Below are 19,530 nucleotides of genomic sequence, written 5' to 3' on the forward strand. Positions count from 1 at the left end.
TCACTCAACGGACATCCAATGCAGCAGATAAGTAGCGGTAAACAGTGTACAGTTTTGAAATCTCGCCAGGGCAATAAAACTACTCCGAAATAGCCATGATGACTGTTTGGGTCCGTTTCATAGCCGTAGTATCCGTACTCTGAAATTCTAAATTTGGCCCTCACACCGAAAAAGTTTGGGAACCAGAAACGCGCGCGGTAAATCAGTAATTAGAATTATCGCTGACCGCCAACACTATGGGTTTTTACTTAGTTAGTTTTAATCATAGAGGCTATGATTAAAACATGGATTTTGACTGCATTGCTGCATTTCTCGATTTACGCTCGCAAAGCATAATTTGAGTAATATTATGGGCACTGCATGGAATAAATTCCAACTGGCAGGAACACACAATAAAACACCGTTCAACTTTGCGCTTCGAGAAGATTTATAACAAAAATGCTTCACAAAATATTTTGAACGCGGCTCGCGGCCCTCGTCGATGCAAATAATGCACTTTTATTTGTAGAAGGTGAACGTATGTTTGGTCGTCAAATCGCGATAGGAGATAGTGTTTCTCAGACCGCGCTATGAAATCTACGTTTCTAACGATGAGGTCGAATTTGTACTAAGGATCGTTAGTTTGCTGAAATCATCATCAGTGCGCTGTGCGAAATACATAGTAGTGATCAATTTTATCGGACTGTACAATCGGCCGGCAAGGTTGCCCTGATAACGAAATTGCAGACATGCCGCAAACCCGCAATAATAACAATTACAGGGTGCGCTTGCGCTAGTCATACCTAAATGCCCAGATTCGACAATGGCAACGAGCACAATTTGTTTAGACGCGGGCATAAGTTTTAATCAAAAAGATACATAAACACAAACAATATTGCACTCAGAGATTGTTACTGTTTGGCGAAAGTGTTTCTGCGAACGGTAACAGGCCTGCATGCGGACGCGCTAAATCAAACCACCGACGAGAGTACACTGCACATGAGATATCGATGACCAATTTCGCATACACATGATTCTCGCTAATTTGCAGTAGCCTACGCAGCATCGATAATAGGAATTAGTGAATTGGCATTTCAAAAGGACGGGATTTCTAGTTATAAATGAGAAACTCCCTGGCTACGCAGCTATGGTTTTAATACCGACAACGCGCTGGTAATTCAAAGACGTGCACTGCACAATGAGCAGTATTAATAACAGATCAAATACTACCCAGTGACATCGAGGGAATAGGAGTTTATAAAGCAGACAAGATTAGTAGCCTACAGATGATAGCAAACGTAAATGCGCGCATCTAATCAGTAATTCCTCAGCTTGCGTACAGCACCATAAGGTTCCGAGTCTGACATCGCGACAATTGTTTGTTCATTATAACGACGTTTAAGCTGCATTACTGCATTTCCAGATAAAAGTTAGAAAAGCCTTATTAGAGTAATGAGTATGCGCACTTTGCGCAGGATTTACTTTCTCTTAAAGGCATACACAAACCCACTTTCCTATTTCGCGATCGCGCTCCAATTAAAAAGACTATCAAGTAACTAACTCAAGAATTATTTTGTAAACGAATATGCGCGCAAATACAACTTAATTGAGAGAAGTAAAACGTGAATTCGTTCATCTGGTCAAGAGAGGAGATGGTGTTTCTCGGCGCAAGCGTGTCGAAATCGACGCCGTCAACGATGTCGCTTCGATTGTATGATTATTATAGTGATTACAAATCACGGATTACACTTTATTGGGTGTTTTAAGCACTAGTTCGTCGTCGCCGAAGAAGCTGAGTATTCAATTATTGTCACGCGCATCGGCTAATGGTAAATGGTCGGCATTTACGCGATATCACTGACTCCCTAATTGTCAAATTAGACGGCGGGCGTTTAAGCATTTTGCATGGGGTGGCCGCCACCCCGTAACTCGGCGCCTATGGATGGACTATTCTACGTTCTGAATCAAATTCGATTTCAAAATCTTCATCATTTGGCTAGCTATCCCTAATATCTCCATCTTGATCCAAATTATCGAGCGTATAGGAGTTTCAGGTTTAAACTGGTAGCTGAATGGGGCATTAGACCTATAGCTGATAGTAAATGTCATGTTTATTTTTCTTGCCATATCCTGCAGTTTGCATCAAATATGTGTGTTAAATATTCTCGGATGATCCTCTAACCAAAACTTGGTGAAAGCATAGGCCTAGAATCCTAGATCAATACCAGTGCCTTTTTCCTACATAGATCAATCGAGCTCTTGACTATATAACTTATTATATGGTAAAAATGTGGATTTTTATATGATATGGAAAAGTAATATGGCTATATTCGTGAAAATTTGCGTATTTTGGGCATACGTCGTAGAGCGAAAAGTTGACGTGATAGAAGAAAACCAGTGGCATTTTTGGAATCAGCACGCCATAATTATCCTGAATGAAGTGCATAATCAAAGTCAACAAATTGTCCGTTTAAAATTTTTGCCCTGTGTTATCATCATCGTCATTGGTTTATTAGCAATTATATCAGTCCAGTACACCACAGAAATGCGATACAATGAAAGTTAGGAAGGTGTCGAAGCGACATGGAGTAGTCTATGAAATCGGACACCGACCTTGGCCTAGGCGATGTAAAGAGGAGGCATGCACACTGAATAAAAGTAAAGACGATAGTATAGAAAAAAGCAAGCGACAAAAATGGGGTGGCATGCCATGGAAGGCGAGATCGATAGGTCAGTCGTGGCCCGGTAATTTTGAGGATGGACTAGTAGGCATTTACAAGTAATTGCATGTATTTAGACTCGAATGTGGACATGCTCGTCGACTGTCGGATAGCCAGCCGGCGGGATACTGTTCCACACATCAGGTCCGGCATATTTGATGGAGCGATGATCTTTCCGGCCGATCATATGATATTTGGACGACGTGGACGCGCGTGTGTTGTACATGTGCGCTTTTGATTCCGACGTAAAGAAGTCATTGAAATATTCGGGGCAGCGACCGCAGTGGAACTGATACGTAAACTTGACGATTCCTAGTATCCGCATATCCTCTATGTTTAGGACACCGAATCTCTTCAGCAGCGACTTGTTGGATCGACATCCAGGCCCCTGTGGGGTTCTAGCTATGATACGGAGTACCTTATGTTGTAGTTTTTGCAGTGGCTCGAGTGTAGTTTTATTGGCAGCCCCCCAACACATGATGCCATATTGTAACTTCGATTGGATTAAGGATTTAAAGAGTATCAGAAGAACTCAGGCTGGTATAAAGCGTCCAATGCAGAACAGGCCGCACTTCGGGGATAATTTAGAGTCTAGGGACTGAATATGACTCTTCCAGGACATGTCCGAGTCCAATAAAACCCCGAGATATTTGGCATCATCTGTGCTGGAAACGGGCTGTTTTGGAAAGGTTTGGTATTGTTTGTCTGAATATTTGAGAAAAAGCACAGTGCCTACCCCTACTTTCTATTCATCCCACCTCAAGGTTGCCAGCTAACTCTCACCACGATATACCATCAGTGAATACGATGAGTCCAATTCTAAATATAGAAAGTAATTGCCCGCTCAGAGGCATTGATAACCAGCACGTCGGCTCCTGAATTGCACTCGCAGTCAACAGCAACCGGTAAATTCGGGCACATTTCTGATACAAACACCATGACCACATGCCAGCTGTGTTTCAAGTGACTCTCAATCGATGAGCGCTACTGATTCAGGTCACCATATTGTTAGGAGGGATACGAATACTGTTCCCTCTAAGCTGCGCAAGTGCGCACGGCTGGCACGGTGTCTGAGCACAAAAAATCTGAGCTGCACATAAAGACAAATACAACCTGATTTGAAAAGGTGAGATAGTGTAACGGCACGATCCACACCTACATCACTAATGGGATGTGGGTTCGAGTCCAACCAAGGTCGACTCCAGAATTCCAAACTAAGTGTTTGAGGTTTATCTAGAGCTAGACCCCTCCTCGCCATACCATCAGTGCAAGCGGTGTCTTATAAAATACCTAGCAGTGAGCTGTTTGTCCTTGAGAAGTAGTTCGGCCTAAAAAAATTTTTTGACTCAAAAACTGACAAAGTTTGTCATGAAAAAACTTGATTTTAAGGAAATCGGACCCTACGATGAATTCCAGTAGTTACGTCATGCCCTATGGTAGAAATAATTAAAATCTGTTGTGGTACAACGAAAGATACATTCTCACATTCTCGGGTAGAAAGTACACTGCTGGTGACACAACGTGTTGCTTCATTCTGACAGTGGTGTCTACATCACAGTTTTTCAGAATGCGCTTCTTGATGTAAGAATCATGCAATGCCCACGCAGTCCAGTTCCAGTTCCAGTCCCGGATATTGCGGTACGTTGAGCATAACACCATGTCAACCTATTTGTTTTAATTGAATGGTTATGATTCATAATGACTAGACAATGGGCCGTCCACAACGGTAGGCCTATAAAGTTGGCTACAAGCTGTAAAATGTCAAATGATAAGTTCTCCGACAGTGGAAAATCTACTATGCAAACGAAATGCAGGTTGTAAAAAATTTTCGAATTTCTTTACAATTTGACTTTTGTTGACCTAACGCTACAATTTTGACCTAATTTTGGCTTTTTTTGACATGTCAAAATATTGCCCTACTGATCAGTAATCACGTATGCTGGGAGTGGATAAGACATAATTGCATGATATTCAAGTACAAGCACCCGTACTATTGAAAAATCCATCCTTTGACTTATAAGTTTTAGCGATAGCGTGGTGGCGCTATACCCTTATCAGCGGGATCCAAAACCATCGCAATAAAGGACATCGACGGAGTATCACAAGACCGGCAAAAGTCGCTCATACATTAAAAACTAATGTAACGGTAATGAAATACTCAATAATAATCCAGGTGAATCCGCTTAATTCGGTCATCCGATAACACAGAGAATTGCGGAATTTGTCCAAGATGTTGGCGGACGCAAAAAATAAAAATTACAGGTAAAAAGCTTCCATCGTTAGGTTATGCCTAGGGCGAAGTAAAGTAAGTCAAAGTAAGTGAACATTAGTAAAAATTGTAGCGTTAGGTCAAAAAATTGTCAAAATTGTTTACAAAGTCGAAATTGTTTTGCAACCTGCATTTCGTTTTATTGTAGATGTTTGCACTGTCGTTGAAGTTATCAGCTGACATTTTACAGCTTGTATCCAACCTTATAGGCTTACCTTTGTAGACTGCCCATTGTCTACTCATTGTGAATCATAAACGGTCACATGAAACAATATAGGTTGGCATGCTGTTATGCTCAACGTACCGCAATATCATAAAGGAAGCAAGACTGCGTGGACATTCGTTTTTATTACAAGAAGCGCATGCCATTTAACCATGCGTTGGAATCACTAGCAGTCTCCTTGCATTTTGTGATATGACGATAAGGGGCGCGCGAAATTTTTCACCATCATAAAGTGGGGGTGTCCAAAAAAGTTTAATACCCACTGGCTTACAGCTTACGTTGCCTTACTAGTAGTATATTAATCTTATAGCAATGTACCTCTAACCCTTAGACTGCTCAGTGCTGACATATCGCAGTGCTCACCTTTATCAACCATCTATGATTTACATCGAGCCAATACAGTTTATGTCTTTATATTACTTGTCAACCGGATCAAGCTTAAATTGTATCTCACGGGTGTGTAGTGCGTTTACTGTATTGCATCATCAATTTGTTGTAACTTCTCGGGGTATTCGATCCTATATTTGGGCTGATATTCAAAAAACTGAATCTATACTGATACCCGCAGTTCTATTAGAAATTCTATGCCCTTTTGAATGTAGGCCTACATATAATTTTATATTCGTTACTTGATTCAAAATATAAATGGCTAATCAATCTGTTTTCCAAGCATCTAGTAAATTTAATGACCTGGAATCATCCCTAATACTTCGAAAATCCTTTGACTTGACTAGATTCGAGGTCAAAATGTACAATGACTAGGGCAGAGCAAAATCGAGTACCTGAGTGATTCGATTCAGAATCACGTGTAGTGACTCGAGATGACACTGCTAACCAATGATGGCCAATACTTGCAAATCACAACAAAACACATGTCCGCATTAAGTGTGTGCCTTGACCTACAGAGATATTCTGAGACTGGCCCAAGGAACCTCTATAGCGTCAAACAAAACACCGCTTAAGAACTACGGAACTAGCATATCGCAAATAATTATAATCTATACCTGCATACTGTTTAAAATCACAGTAAACGTACGACGCCTGATTTCCTCCATAGTGGTTGCTTCTCAATAAATAGTATCCCGCTGTTGTAACCCCATGATTGTCCCTCAACTGTGAGCAGTGTCGTGCACCGTTTGATACAAGGGTATGTCTCACATCTAAAAATATGGATCAGTGCATGTAGCCTGCAAGGCGGGGGGAAGCTGGATTACAACTCACAGTTATGCTTTCGGAAAATGTGATTAATGATTAATGACTTATAGTGTTGATTGCGTGAAGCTCCGTGAATTAGCCTATCTCTTAGCTGACATGAATAAGGGTACAAAGTGACGTCATCAGTGAGAATAGGGCGAGCCAATAAGCAGTGTATTTGCGTTTGGTACGCGAACCTGATTAGTTTGAACTTCGCAACCTCAAAAATAAAACTTTACCCGGTTCATCACTCTGACCGTTTTAAATAATGATTAATTTTAGTTAAATGTTATCTTTTCACACAATACATCAGCCGAACTCGGGGCGCTTAATTTTTCTCCACTTGTGGCATTAGTAAGGTGAGGCTCGGATTTCAAAAAACAAGGTTAATGTGCGCCATCCATTTAGGCGCTTATGGACAGGGAAAAATTCGACACATATATATATATCGGTTTCGGACAACATAAGGCGGCTCTTTTGAGTCAAGGCTTCCTAGCCGCCGAGCATTTTGACGACAGACTTCGCATTCGCATGTTTGCCGAAACGTAATTTGGCAGCGTTTTGGTGTATCGTGATTCGTGAAGCGGTTATGGCCGTCGTGGAAATGCTCATCTCTAAATATTATGCGTTTTTTGGGGGGAGGGGGTATCCATATTAACATCATGATAGCTATAGCAATAGTAAATGGCGCGAAGCGCGAAGAAAAGGTGAATAAAGTTTTATAAATATATAAGGTACTATATTATCTATGCTAATTTACGAAATAATATTATGTCCCCTTCGAACTCGGGCCCCTCCCCATTGGGGGGTTTGTGGTGCGGCCGTTACGGTCATGTATATATCACAGGAGAAAATTGATTTCGTGGCGAGGTTTCAGTACCTGCATTGGGAGTTGGGACAAATTAGGAATATACTTCATAAATTTCTATTTCAAACGAATGTTCACTAATTTTAATATTTTTAATATTTAATTCAACCTAGGATACATTTCATCCAAACAGCCTATATTAAATGTTTTGGTAGGTCAGTCTGTACTGAACCACCGGAATATGAGAAATGTAAAACACACTTAGATCGGTGGAACGAAAGTGTGCTGCATAAATCTATTCTTTTCCACATATCGAACACAAAAATACTCCATTTGTTCGTATTTTCATGTGATTCTCATATTATATTGTAATTTGTGACAATAAGCTTCCTGTATCGACAAATGAGCTTGAAGTGAACAACAAATAGCAGTAATTCGGTATTCACGAACCAAGTATGACTGAGCTTAGAAAAACGCGATAATTTGTAAACATAGACGAAATAAGTAAGCAAGCGATATTTTTCTTAACCAAGCAGCATTCGAATCTTCTCGTAGAAATAAATCAATGTCGGGATAGTGAAGTTCTTAGATGCCACTTCTGTTATTAACTCAAATTAGTTTGAAGTCATCTGAAGGAAAGTCCTCTTGTACGATTTTCATGGGGACAGATTCGCAATATATGCAGATGGCAGTAATCAGTCATAATGTGAGCATCCCCCCTAACTTGATATCTCTCTTCCATTTATTTGATTCATAGAGGAAACCTTCCATCTCGTTACTCACTCACATTTAGAAGGTTTAAAGGAGAAGAGATGATACCGAACATTTATGCACATGCTTATTCTTGATCCTAAAACGTTCGTGAACGTTCGTCTGCGTTATCCCCATACTTTCTTTTTGTCGCCTCAACCCAACTCAATATACATTTGTTGTTTAGCTGATCTCGAGTAAATGATGTTGGTCGTAATAATGTTTAGGATTTTGGGGTTAATGCATTTGCTACAGCACAAATTTGAAAAGTGGCCCGCGACTCGTTTTGAGTTGGCTACCCCTGATTTAGACTTTACCTTGAGTCTATAAGCGCGAAGTTTCAGCCTGATGCTGTCGGACCATTTGCGGTGACCGAATCGATCTGGATCTCCCAACGTCACACCAAAGTACTCTTTGTAAGTGCACTTGGTGACATTTCACATATGGAATCGCTTCATGTTCAACGTGTTCTCGTAACATATGTAGCAAAACAAATCTAGGCCATTACGACACTTTCTCTGTCTCGCTACATCACTCATTTTCATTGCATACTTAAAACACAAATGAACTGAAATTTGTGAAAATGTAATCAAGGGACAGTATCTAATATTAAAAAGAGTCGGAAAGCGTGTTAAAATTGAGTCCAATGATCATCTGTGATGAGATAAGTGTCATTTGAATCTTTCTGTAGCCTAAATCAGGCGGGAGGAGAAGACGCAATTAACGTAATCTGTCCGAAAAGTAGTCTCTAAATTATAATTTCCAGAATAAAACAAACTATTGATTTATCAATGCGCTACAACACACGTGTTAGCACTAGAAAGTTGATGATATGAACTCATCTAAGTCCATATTCACTTCCTTCGCGAGATATCCCATGTTACCCACAAACATACTATTTTTCATGGCATATGTAGGAGGAAGCAATATCTCAAAAAATAAAGCCAATTCGGCAAAAGTAAGGACATTTTTGGAATCAGCGCCCCTGACATGCCCCTATAAATCAGGGTGGGAAACTAGGACCCACGGGCCGCATGCGGCACGCAACCCTGTTTTGCGTGGCCTGCGAAAGCCTCGAGAAACGTTGTAAAATATTGATAAATTGATAAAATCATATTAATGTAAGTACTTGATTAAACTTTCTTAATGTATACTTAAACATCATAATGATAAGGTATATTCTAACCATATTGTATTTTTTTAATTTATGGATGGCGCGATAGTTCGACTTCGCGGCCCATGCATTTTGAAAGGTCTCGATTTCTAAACGTTACAGAAAGTGAACCGTGAATGACTAAATTTGGACCACGAGTGCGATTTGAGATTGGCAACACGAGCAACTTTATTACTGTTCGGGCTGTACTTGCGAGGCTTAGTGTTATTACTGTGAAGCATATGGGAATATCCTTACAGATTTCTACAGTTCCTTTATTATACTTTATTTTAGGAAATGACTTATTGTTGAGAAATCGAGATGTTGCTGAGATTCGGTGATTTCGACGTCTCTCAGCTCGGTGGTCGGCGATCAACTCATGATCAATAACTTTCGTGGACTAGAGCAGACTATATATACGAATTTGAGAGTCAACTGCTCAAATAATGTGACCGATTATTTAACTGTGACAACCGCCTATCAGGTGACTATTCTATAAGTGTATGCTATGTAGCCTAAGTGCACACACACCTCTTCGCAGCATGACAATATCTTTTTTGATATCTCTGACGATATCCGTCAGATCATATCCACTTTGATTCAAGAAAGATGCAGCACCTTTACAAATGATTTGGAATAAGTATTGGCGATTTATCATTAGGCTCAATATCATAATTCTTGGTCGACTCATGACATGATTCTTCAAGCGGTGTATTTGCAATCCAGCATTTTCTACATTCCATTAGATTTTAAGACAGTAAGCTACAGTGGTAACAGAAGTAATTCTTTGATAAAGCTCCTATCCCTCATTTCAATAGCTATATCAGAATGAATAAGTCTATGCGTGATCGTAACAGTGTTGGGATGACTCGAGTCATTTTTTCGTATGACTTGACTTGACTCGAGTCACTTTGCTAAAATGACTTGACTTGACTTGACTCGGCGTATCAGAAATGTGAATTGACTCGTAACTCGGTGCAAAATTCACGAGTCAATTTCAAGTCATCAAGTAATCGGTGTCGATAAAAGTCAATGCGTATGTTCGGATTGCTCGCTCAACGCTGGTGTAACCCGTGAGAGCGACCAATCATTCAATGATCGTGCGTTTTACTGAGCCTCCATTGTCCTCTCACAAATACATTGATCGCAAACGACGTGATCGAAGCTTACCGCCTACGTTGTCTTAACTATAGTATAGAAAAGTAATTTAATACCAAAATGTCTATTCCTGTTCTGTTCTCTTAACTTAACAACCTAACCTCTTGCTTTATTGAAATTGAATTTGAAAATAATTTATATAGTCCTTAACCATTAGCGCAGGCTCGAATCGTATCCTATCAATTTGCAAAAGGGTAATGTATTACATCTTATCAATTCTTTTCTCTATTCTCTATTTTGACTGGTAACTATAAACTGAGGCTCTGCAATTACTTACGTAGTTTATTAGTTCTATTTGTATGTGAGCGATACAGCGCGTCACTTGCGTGTATATTTAACTCTATATCCCTTAATCGGTTCAAAATCAATGACCACTTAATCTGTATTTCAGACAGCTAGAAAATACAATGACGTAATCATGCCTCATACCTCAAAAGGCAATTTGACTTGAATTGTGACTTGACTCGTGACTTGACTTGACTTGACTCGACTTGACTCGAGTCACCTCCAAAAATCGACTGACTTGACTTGACTCGAGTCACCTTCGAAAATCAATTGACTTGACATGACTCGAGTCAAAATGTGTAATGACTCGAAATGACTTGTGACTCGAAGATAGTGACTCGATCCCAACACTGGATCGTAAACGACTGTCATATTCAATATAACCATAAATATTTATTTTCATGCTCAACAACACCACAATCAGTCAGCATATACCGGTATCCTGAACGTTCGATCGCGAAATCCAGTAAGCTAGCACTCCGAAAACGGCCAATATCGCAATGACGAGCAACGCCACCACGTAGTAGAGGACTTTGACTTTGGAATTAATCTTGGTGATATCTGGAAAAACAGAATGTGAATAAATTTCAATAAATATTAGAGTTTGTATATCTAACTCATAAGATTGCCTGTAGTAGCCTACAGAGGTGTCAAACTCAACTTGCGTCCGGGGTCGGATTTAAACTTTCATATCGCTCGCTGGCCGCAGCAGTCAAATGATTTCAAAATTTTACCTACAAATCCATGCCCTTGTATTTTATTAAAATATTTTATTATCAAGCCTTTATACACAATAGTATAGTACATTATATTACGTATCATGGGGGTTCTATTCTAGCTGCACCATCATTCGCAAACAATGGAATTGGCAATAATACGATGACTGGGTAGGTGAATACGGTTATTCACAAACTGCAAAAACAGTGGCTGCTCCCTTTGTTTTAGTCGTATACTGGCGTCGATCCTGCGTATGCGTTTTGAGGAATACAATTAAGACATTCAATTGTAAACGCGGACGGATTATTAAATCGCGATTCGGGTTTCTCTTAAAGGCCTGTGACCTTTTGAATTAGAAGTGATGCAGCAGTGCGACCACAGATATTTGAATGATATTTCTGTGAACTATTCTTCAATGTAACCGATCGGCTTCGCATTGGTGTTTTTGCTTCTGTGAACATCTAGTTTTGGGACCATTTTTTCCATAAAACTATGAACTTTGTGTTATGTTCGTGCACTTACGTTTGGTGTCGTTTAACTCGATTTCTATGGGACTAGTAATTTCCACCAATCATTATTTCCTCGCGTTCCTTTCGTTGTATTTACACCTTGTATTCTGTCATCTACCTGCATTTCGTTTACCTGTAGGCCAACTCAGGATCGTGATCTTCTGTCTTAATGTTGTTCTGCTGTCAATACATTGATTTCATATTGCAAAATCGCCGTACGAGTTTTATTCTAAGAAGATTAGAACATTACTATTGGCGGAAGAAGTGGGATTCGAACTCACGCCTCCATTCGGATCCGTGGAATCCGTTGAAGCAATCAAACAATTGCCTGAACGTCAGGATGTTTGCCAGCTACAGGCATTCCTGAGCAAAGTCAATAAATTGACCGTTTATTCCTAATTTCACGAATAAAGCCGTTTCCTTATATCGTTTTCTTCAGAAAGACGCGAAATTCATTCGGAATACGGACAGTGACGCAGCTTTTCGCATTATCAAAAACGGCGTAATCGACGAACCTTTTTGCCTTATCTCGGAAATGGGTGTCAATATTAGCGACTTGATCCTGATGATAAAACCACCACACCGCTCTCGGATGGTTATAATGCGTCCTATGCCTATGAAATACTCTACATATGACATTGTGGGATATTATTTAATGGAGGTATTTCATTGGTTAGAAATGTCCTGGTTAGTACACGCATTTTCATCTACTCAGAATCGGATGAAATCGTTTGGCGGGCCGAATGCGGCCCGCGGGCAGTATGTCTGACACCCATGCTGTCGTACATGGCACTGCCAGCTGCTTGAATGTTTCGGTGGATTTTGCATTAGCTTGTTTAGTGATATTTACCACTGTATTGTTGCATGATATCTGAGACACTCATTACACATTAACACTGCAGTTTTACACAAAATTAGACAACCGCAACATGGCATTACTCGTGCGTAGGCTACCAAAATGTTCGATAAAATAGTGGTAAATCCAACAGTATTTGAATAAGGAAAGGTCGGGAACCACTTCGCTAGTGGTAAACCCCAAATGAAACTTGATTTTCAAAATTATGCCATCATCCGACAAGGAAATTGGGCCTACAGTTATATCAAGTTATACGAAGAATCGCTAGTTCACCACCTTGCCGCATGCAGAGTTTAACATCAAAGCAGCATAGATCCTGCAGTGGACAAAATGAGTATTGATAATTTTAATTTGACAATGCAGTGACGGTTAATCTCCCGCAGAATTTAATGCATTAGTGATTACTGATTAGTAATTACCTTTAAATTACTACTACATTTAGCAAGGTAAAGCATATTCAAGAGGGATATTCATGCCGATGATGCTGAAAAAATTGGAGACTGTTAGCAAGAAAATAACACGTGTCAAAGACAATCTGTGAATATTCCCTAGAATGCAATTAAACACATTTATTCAAAGACCTTTACCTTGATATTGATAAATTAGTGTACGGGTACTAATATTATATCAAGATAAATAAGGCTACACCACACTATCATAATTGATATCAAGTAGTACTAGATGATTTATATAACGACCGATTATTAAAAACATTATATCAATGTACAAATGCCGTAAACAAGCCATATAGCCAGGCCGTGTTATTTTTGACAAATGCCAAATATACCAAAAATTGCTGATTGGCATTTTTCAGGTTTTAATTCAGGCAGTTTTGGCATTGCCATTGTAATCTCCCATATCCGTGGAAGCAAAACGATGCAATGTTTCATATCGCATTGTAGCATAAATACGTTTTTGTATCCTTTAGCAAGATGCATTTGACAATTTTGAAGTTGAAGTTGAAAAAATTCTTGAAGGAAAATTTGCAATCAAACTCCACGCCATAAATCATATATTGCAACTCGGTCAACGTAAACGAATTTTGATATAGTTATTTTCACCATCCGTCCCAGATATTGTATTTCTATAGTCTGAAAATATTTTTCTTATACTTATCCCACCTTATACATACATACACCGCTTCAGGATCTATTCCTGCGTTAACTAGAATGCTATAGATTTTAGTATCTTATAAATTTAGAATCATCAGTATTCTCAAAATGCAAGGTATATTGAAAATGGAATATAGTATGAGACAGCTTGTATTCGAATGCCTCTTGAATTGCAAAGATTGCAAGAAAAGAGTAACCCATTCACGAAGAATATTTAAGCTATGCATGAACATGTCTACTATTCATGTGCAGTCGATATTATCACCACCACTCTGGCATTAGAATAACGTCTAATGTTGGCTATGTCGAATCGAATATTATATTTTTGCATATCCGTCAAAGAACAAATCCAATGTTCCAAAGCTTTCTAGTCTGAGCAGCCCAACCATTGAAATTGTGCGGTTTTCAATATACTAGTATGAAGCGCTTGTATCAGCATTTATTTTCATAACAATTAAATTAATATTTCGCGAAATAGAAACATAATGGGATTGGTTCTATTTATTGAATAGGCAAATGTCGAAGTGATGTACCAAATGTACGTCAAATTGTTTCATAGAGAGCTATTATTTTGTTATAGTCTTTGATATATTTTGATGGAGGATGCAAGATAAACATTAATCTTATTTGTATCAGATTGTCACTGGAAATCGGCTACTATATTTCTAATATTCTAATTATTGGCACATTTACAGTGGCGTTTATCGCCTTTTTCAGGCTTCGTGCGCCACGGCACGAATTTTTGTAATGTTCAAATGTCTTTGCTTTTCGTAATCTTGAGGACGACTTTCAATCTTTCTCTCACTCAGACGTCAGTCTCTCTCACTTCCATGCGACCCCATCGTGATCGCCGCTGCCGACTTTCAGTCTGGACCTTTCGATACACTACGATAGCAGTGGTATCGGAGATGAGGAGCTCCAACACGCAGAAGATGGTGATAACCGGGATTCTAATCCACTTCCATTGGTTTCGTGACTGCAGTGTTTTACCAACTGCGCCACTCGCTTCCCCTATAACTATATTTGAAAGGATTCATCGGTCGAAATCATCCCAAGCAGTCCGGCACATGAGTGACGCCTAATGTGAGTTATTATCTTGCATATTGTACGACTGTTGATTCGAATATTATGTTTTCTCACTCTATCAGATGATCCTCTCTAATATATTGCTATACGTACCAAGTATTGTCCGGTCCGAGTATGCCCAACCTAGGAAATCGCGCACTAATCACTATGCTTGCATTAGACCTATTGACACTTTAGAACTTCCTGTTATACTAAATCCACTAGACACTTGTAAAGCAGTTCTATTGAAATCTTTCAAATACATTTTCGCAGAATTCATTGAACTTTAAGTGCTGGTAGTTCGATCTATTGAGTGGGGGAACTTTGATGAGCTGTACCGAAAGTGTGTCATTTCGTTTCAGTCAAGACTGCATTTCGTTATATAGTTAGTCATGCATATATTTAGATATACTTCTACAATTCGATGCAATTTTAGCTACTCAAGTTTATTTTGAAACAATATTTGCCATGTGCTTATTTATATGATCTTTGATAGTTACAAGGCGGTATGGGTATACCATATTAATGCAGTCTGTCAACAAGTTCGTTGTAGGATCAAGTCGACACGGCGTTCTGCTCCGTAGTACATAATAAAGGGATTTTGTATAAGTACGTCGCTGATTTGATATTTTTCACGAGATTTCGATCACCTGAAATATGTATTCGCGTGATATGCCTGGAGTTATTAGTAAATATTATTTTTATGAACTACTAGGACGTCAGCGTTATCGATCAAGAAAGTTTGTGGTCGACCTCGTTCTGCGTTCCTACCGTTCATCTGCAGCGTTTGCAAACTACTCTCTTCCTATGCGTATGCCTAGATATAGATAACTAACCGACCTAACCGACCTAACCTACCGTATGTTAGTTATCCATAGCCTAGGGTTGCATTTGAAACAAACATCTTTAAAACAAGCCCTAATTTAAAATATGTTTTTTATTGTGTTTTTTATTGTGTTTTTTAAGCCATGACGTCACGAATATTCAATTGTGACGTCATAGTGGATTGACATTGACAATTGAAAATATAGGATAAACATAGCTCATTTGATGAAATATCTGTACTATCAATGTTGAACCGACTATTTTGAGGGTTTTACCGTCCCATATCGATATACGTCGGCTATATCGGGGGCTAATTGTCCGTAGGCTCATACAACATGTTTTTTGAAAAGTATTTACACAATTATGGCATAATTTTACAACTTAAAAAAATACAATCTTTTTTAAAAGGCTTTCATTTGAAACACAGTTTAAAACACCGTTGGCTTTAAATGCAACCCTACCTGTGCCCATACTTGCTGATTCGGCATTAGTTGCGCTGTTATTGGACTGCTACGCAATTCGTCATTGGTGTTTTCAAAAAAATACACCTCCGTACACGTTAGTCCTACCTGGTCCGCTTATCAAAAAGATTGCACACCCCTGATATAAACTGACGAAAGTGAATATGTAATGATCTTGATATTTACTTCTGATACTTCGGAAATTGTGAGTTAACGGTGCCAAAATCGGAAATATGGGACGGGTGTACTTTCTGCGCGACTAGTTGTACACCATTATATGATTCCACATGAGCCAAACCGATAAAAATGACTTGATCAGCATTGCTATATAGGTAAATTTCGTATGAGGTCAGACTGCATGACGAATATATTCAAATAAAGTGTGAAAATGAAATGTTGCAATCAGCTAATCCAACTAAATCTTCCAATGATACGATAAGACATTTATGGTTTAAAATATGCGAACGCCCTTCGAAGTTTATTATATATGAAGATGCATGTCTTATGTCGCCACATATTAATGTTGTTCTTCCACATCGCAAACGTATACTCGGAGAAATGTCTTTATTGCATTATTCCCGATATGCATCGAATAACAGATTACAATGGTGAAATTTATTCACCTTCATCTTTCCTAGTTGTCGTCGCTTTCACGACTTGTCCTGAAGTTTGTGGATACGTCACCCTTGGTGCTGCTTGACGATGGAAAGTTGATTCTTCGTAACGCTCGTATATGTGTTGATCGTCGTCCTGCGACATCATGCCCGGTCGTCGAATAGCAGAGTATATACTTGCTAACTACTTATTCCAGAGAGTTTATGGATATTAAAAATAAGATACACGTTTGTGTGTGCTGATGATTATTGAATTAGATTGCAAGTTTACGAGAGGACTGATACATGTATCTTACAGCCAAGTACAAATATAAAATTTAGAAAATCATTCAACTATTGACGCATTACAATCGCAATTCCATAGATATTACTATTGAGGTCGCAGTTGCTCTTCAAATTAGTATCCACAGACACTTGAAACAATCTACGTGCAGTCGAATGTAATCACACTATCCAAATGTGTTGAAGGGTCCATCACTGCACAATTGAACATTATTTGCGTAAGATAGACGCGCAAAAGAGGCTATAGCATGAACACTTGCGTTATAACAAGACGGTAAGAGTGGAACGATGCACAATACGCGACCACGGTAGCCACACACAGCTGTCGAACTAGCGCCCAGAATGGCATGAACGAAATGTCTCTTGTATCACCATAGGAGATGCGCGGCGAATTCGTAATTGATTGGTAAGGCAAGAATTCCGAAATTATGTGATGCGCGAAGCAAAAATAAACTTAGTTACCATCATGTCGCACGTACTGTACTGGTGTTCCTGCATATCATCAACGGTATTGACTTTTCATTAGTAGCGATAGGTTGACGTTGGTGTCTGATTGATCGACTTTTCGACTATTAAATCACGTCTTTTCGTCGCAGCGCAGGCTTGCGATAATGAATGACGGATATGTAATTATCGTTACGCTGAACAAACTGTTCTTAACCTTCTTTCACGCACTCAAAATATTGAATAAAATGAGAATGAAACATAGATATATTGCAGTTGTAAGCTCTATAAAGGAGAACTTCATCGCGTAATCAATATTTCTAGCAGATTACTCCTTTCATCGTTCTGATGTTGCGTTGAAGATGTACCGATTGAATCTAGCCCACTTTCATCGACCGTTATCGTTTTTATTGCAGCAATATGCGTCATCGCGTGAAAGTCCCGGATGAACTTATACAAAAGGCCGTCAAGATAGACCGGTGGTTTCTAAACTGGGTCCGAACGGTAGTTTAAGAGGGTTTGCAATGGGAATATATTTTATGGATGTTGGCAATGGTTGCTCACTTGCTTTATTATTAGTCTTTAGTTATCGAATGTTTAAAACATAAGCCTTTGTCGAATTTACTCATCACCACATATTTATCCGAAAACGAAGTTCACTATATATGGAGTTAGTTGTACGTGCGCCATGTATCATGTTTTCAAAACTTGATATGTCATATTAAAACACCAGCAATAATCAAACGATGTCGTCGAACTTTGTGACGTCACGGTTCGATCAGTACATGCCGTTACCTGAATATCAGAAATCCCCTTGTCATTAAACACCCAACAGTTGGAAATTCCATTTTTAAACTGTAAGAACTGTACCCAGAACTGCGGAGGTGGTTTTAAATCGCGGTAAAGTTGGACATCATTTCAGCCTGTCTGGAAAATTATCCGCCCTTATCATACTTGAATACGAGGTCATCCTACCCGAATATCATCGTCAAATGCCCAACATACAGCATCTATTCACAGGTTGACCTATTTGTGGGAAACATTGACGAGAATGTGCGTAAGGTCTCGCTGTTGTTACTCTATGCAACTCAGTCGGTCGGCAACTTCTCTCGGTGAAATCCCCGATTGGAAACATTTCTTGAATACAAGAAGCTCTCAATCATGTCACGCCTCGCACTCGCGCGCAGCACTGTGCAAATAAAAATGCTATTGATTGTCCGTAAGAAATCCCTGGTAAAACAAAAGGAAAACAAATACAGCCACGGTTGTTTCGACTACAACCATACAATCATGTTTACTTCAAATACATTTTGTTTCAAATGCAACATAATCGAATGAGACTGGATGATGTATGTTTATTTTGCCCATTATAAGACGTATAACAGGGCACTATAACGCAATCACACTGATATGTCGGGCAGTATGAATGTACCGGCTGGACATGATCTATGATTGATCGACTTTGCCTACTTGTTTCTTAGATACACTCTCATGTACATTGGTTGTAACGCATTGTGCCCTTGCATTGTTTATTTTCGTTGTCGCGGTGGTTTCCTAAACTGACCGAAACTTGAGCATTGGATAAAAATGATGTATTTTGACGAGGTCTTTATGATAATTCAAGTATCAAAGCCTCGTTTTGTTTATCTCATTATTTCGGCAAATATTTCATCATTGTGCTAAATCCATTTTATATCAAGATTTTAAATTTTTGGCCGAATCCCCGTAAATGAACGTTAATATATGCGATGAGATGACTTTTAGCGTGATCACTCACTATTCTCTATAAATACGCAAATGCAGTAATGGTATGGTTCGAGTCATTACTTGACTCGACTCAGCTTTTTCGTTTAACTCAGCGGTTCCCAACCTTTTTGGTGCCGTGACCCTTTTATAACATTTGCCAAGTTGCGGTGACCCCAAGGATAAAATTAGTTGAGTTGATCCTCCTTCACTGCACTTTTGGAGCTAACTAGTAGGCTACTAGGCTATGTATTAAATTTGACTTCTTAATAAATAAACAACACAACAAATCAACTTATCAACACAACAATTTGTTCAGTGAGAAGGCTGTGCTTGCTTCTTTTTAGCCAGATCTGAAATCCT

General features: G+C 39.1%; 1 protein-coding gene and 1 long non-coding RNA gene across 6 annotated transcripts in view; both read right to left on the bottom strand.

Annotated features, from left to right (window-relative positions):
• LOC145439306 (contactin-associated protein 1-like) overlaps positions 1-19,530 on the bottom strand; it is a 108,529-nt gene that overhangs the window by 37,251 nt on the left and 51,748 nt on the right. The window lies entirely within an intron of this gene.
• On the bottom strand, positions 10,899-19,066 carry LOC145439312 (uncharacterized). The gene is made up of 2 exons (XR_013915138.1): positions 16,708-19,066; positions 10,899-11,100 (listed from the first exon to the last, which is right to left on the bottom strand). It is a non-coding gene; the product is annotated as an uncharacterized LOC145439312 (long non-coding RNA).

Source organism: Botryllus schlosseri, chromosome 5 (assembly GCF_051294905.1).
Source record: "Botryllus schlosseri isolate E-star chromosome 5, Bs_hap1, whole genome shotgun sequence".
Classification (NCBI taxonomy): Eukaryota; Metazoa; Chordata; class Ascidiacea; order Stolidobranchia; family Styelidae; genus Botryllus; species Botryllus schlosseri.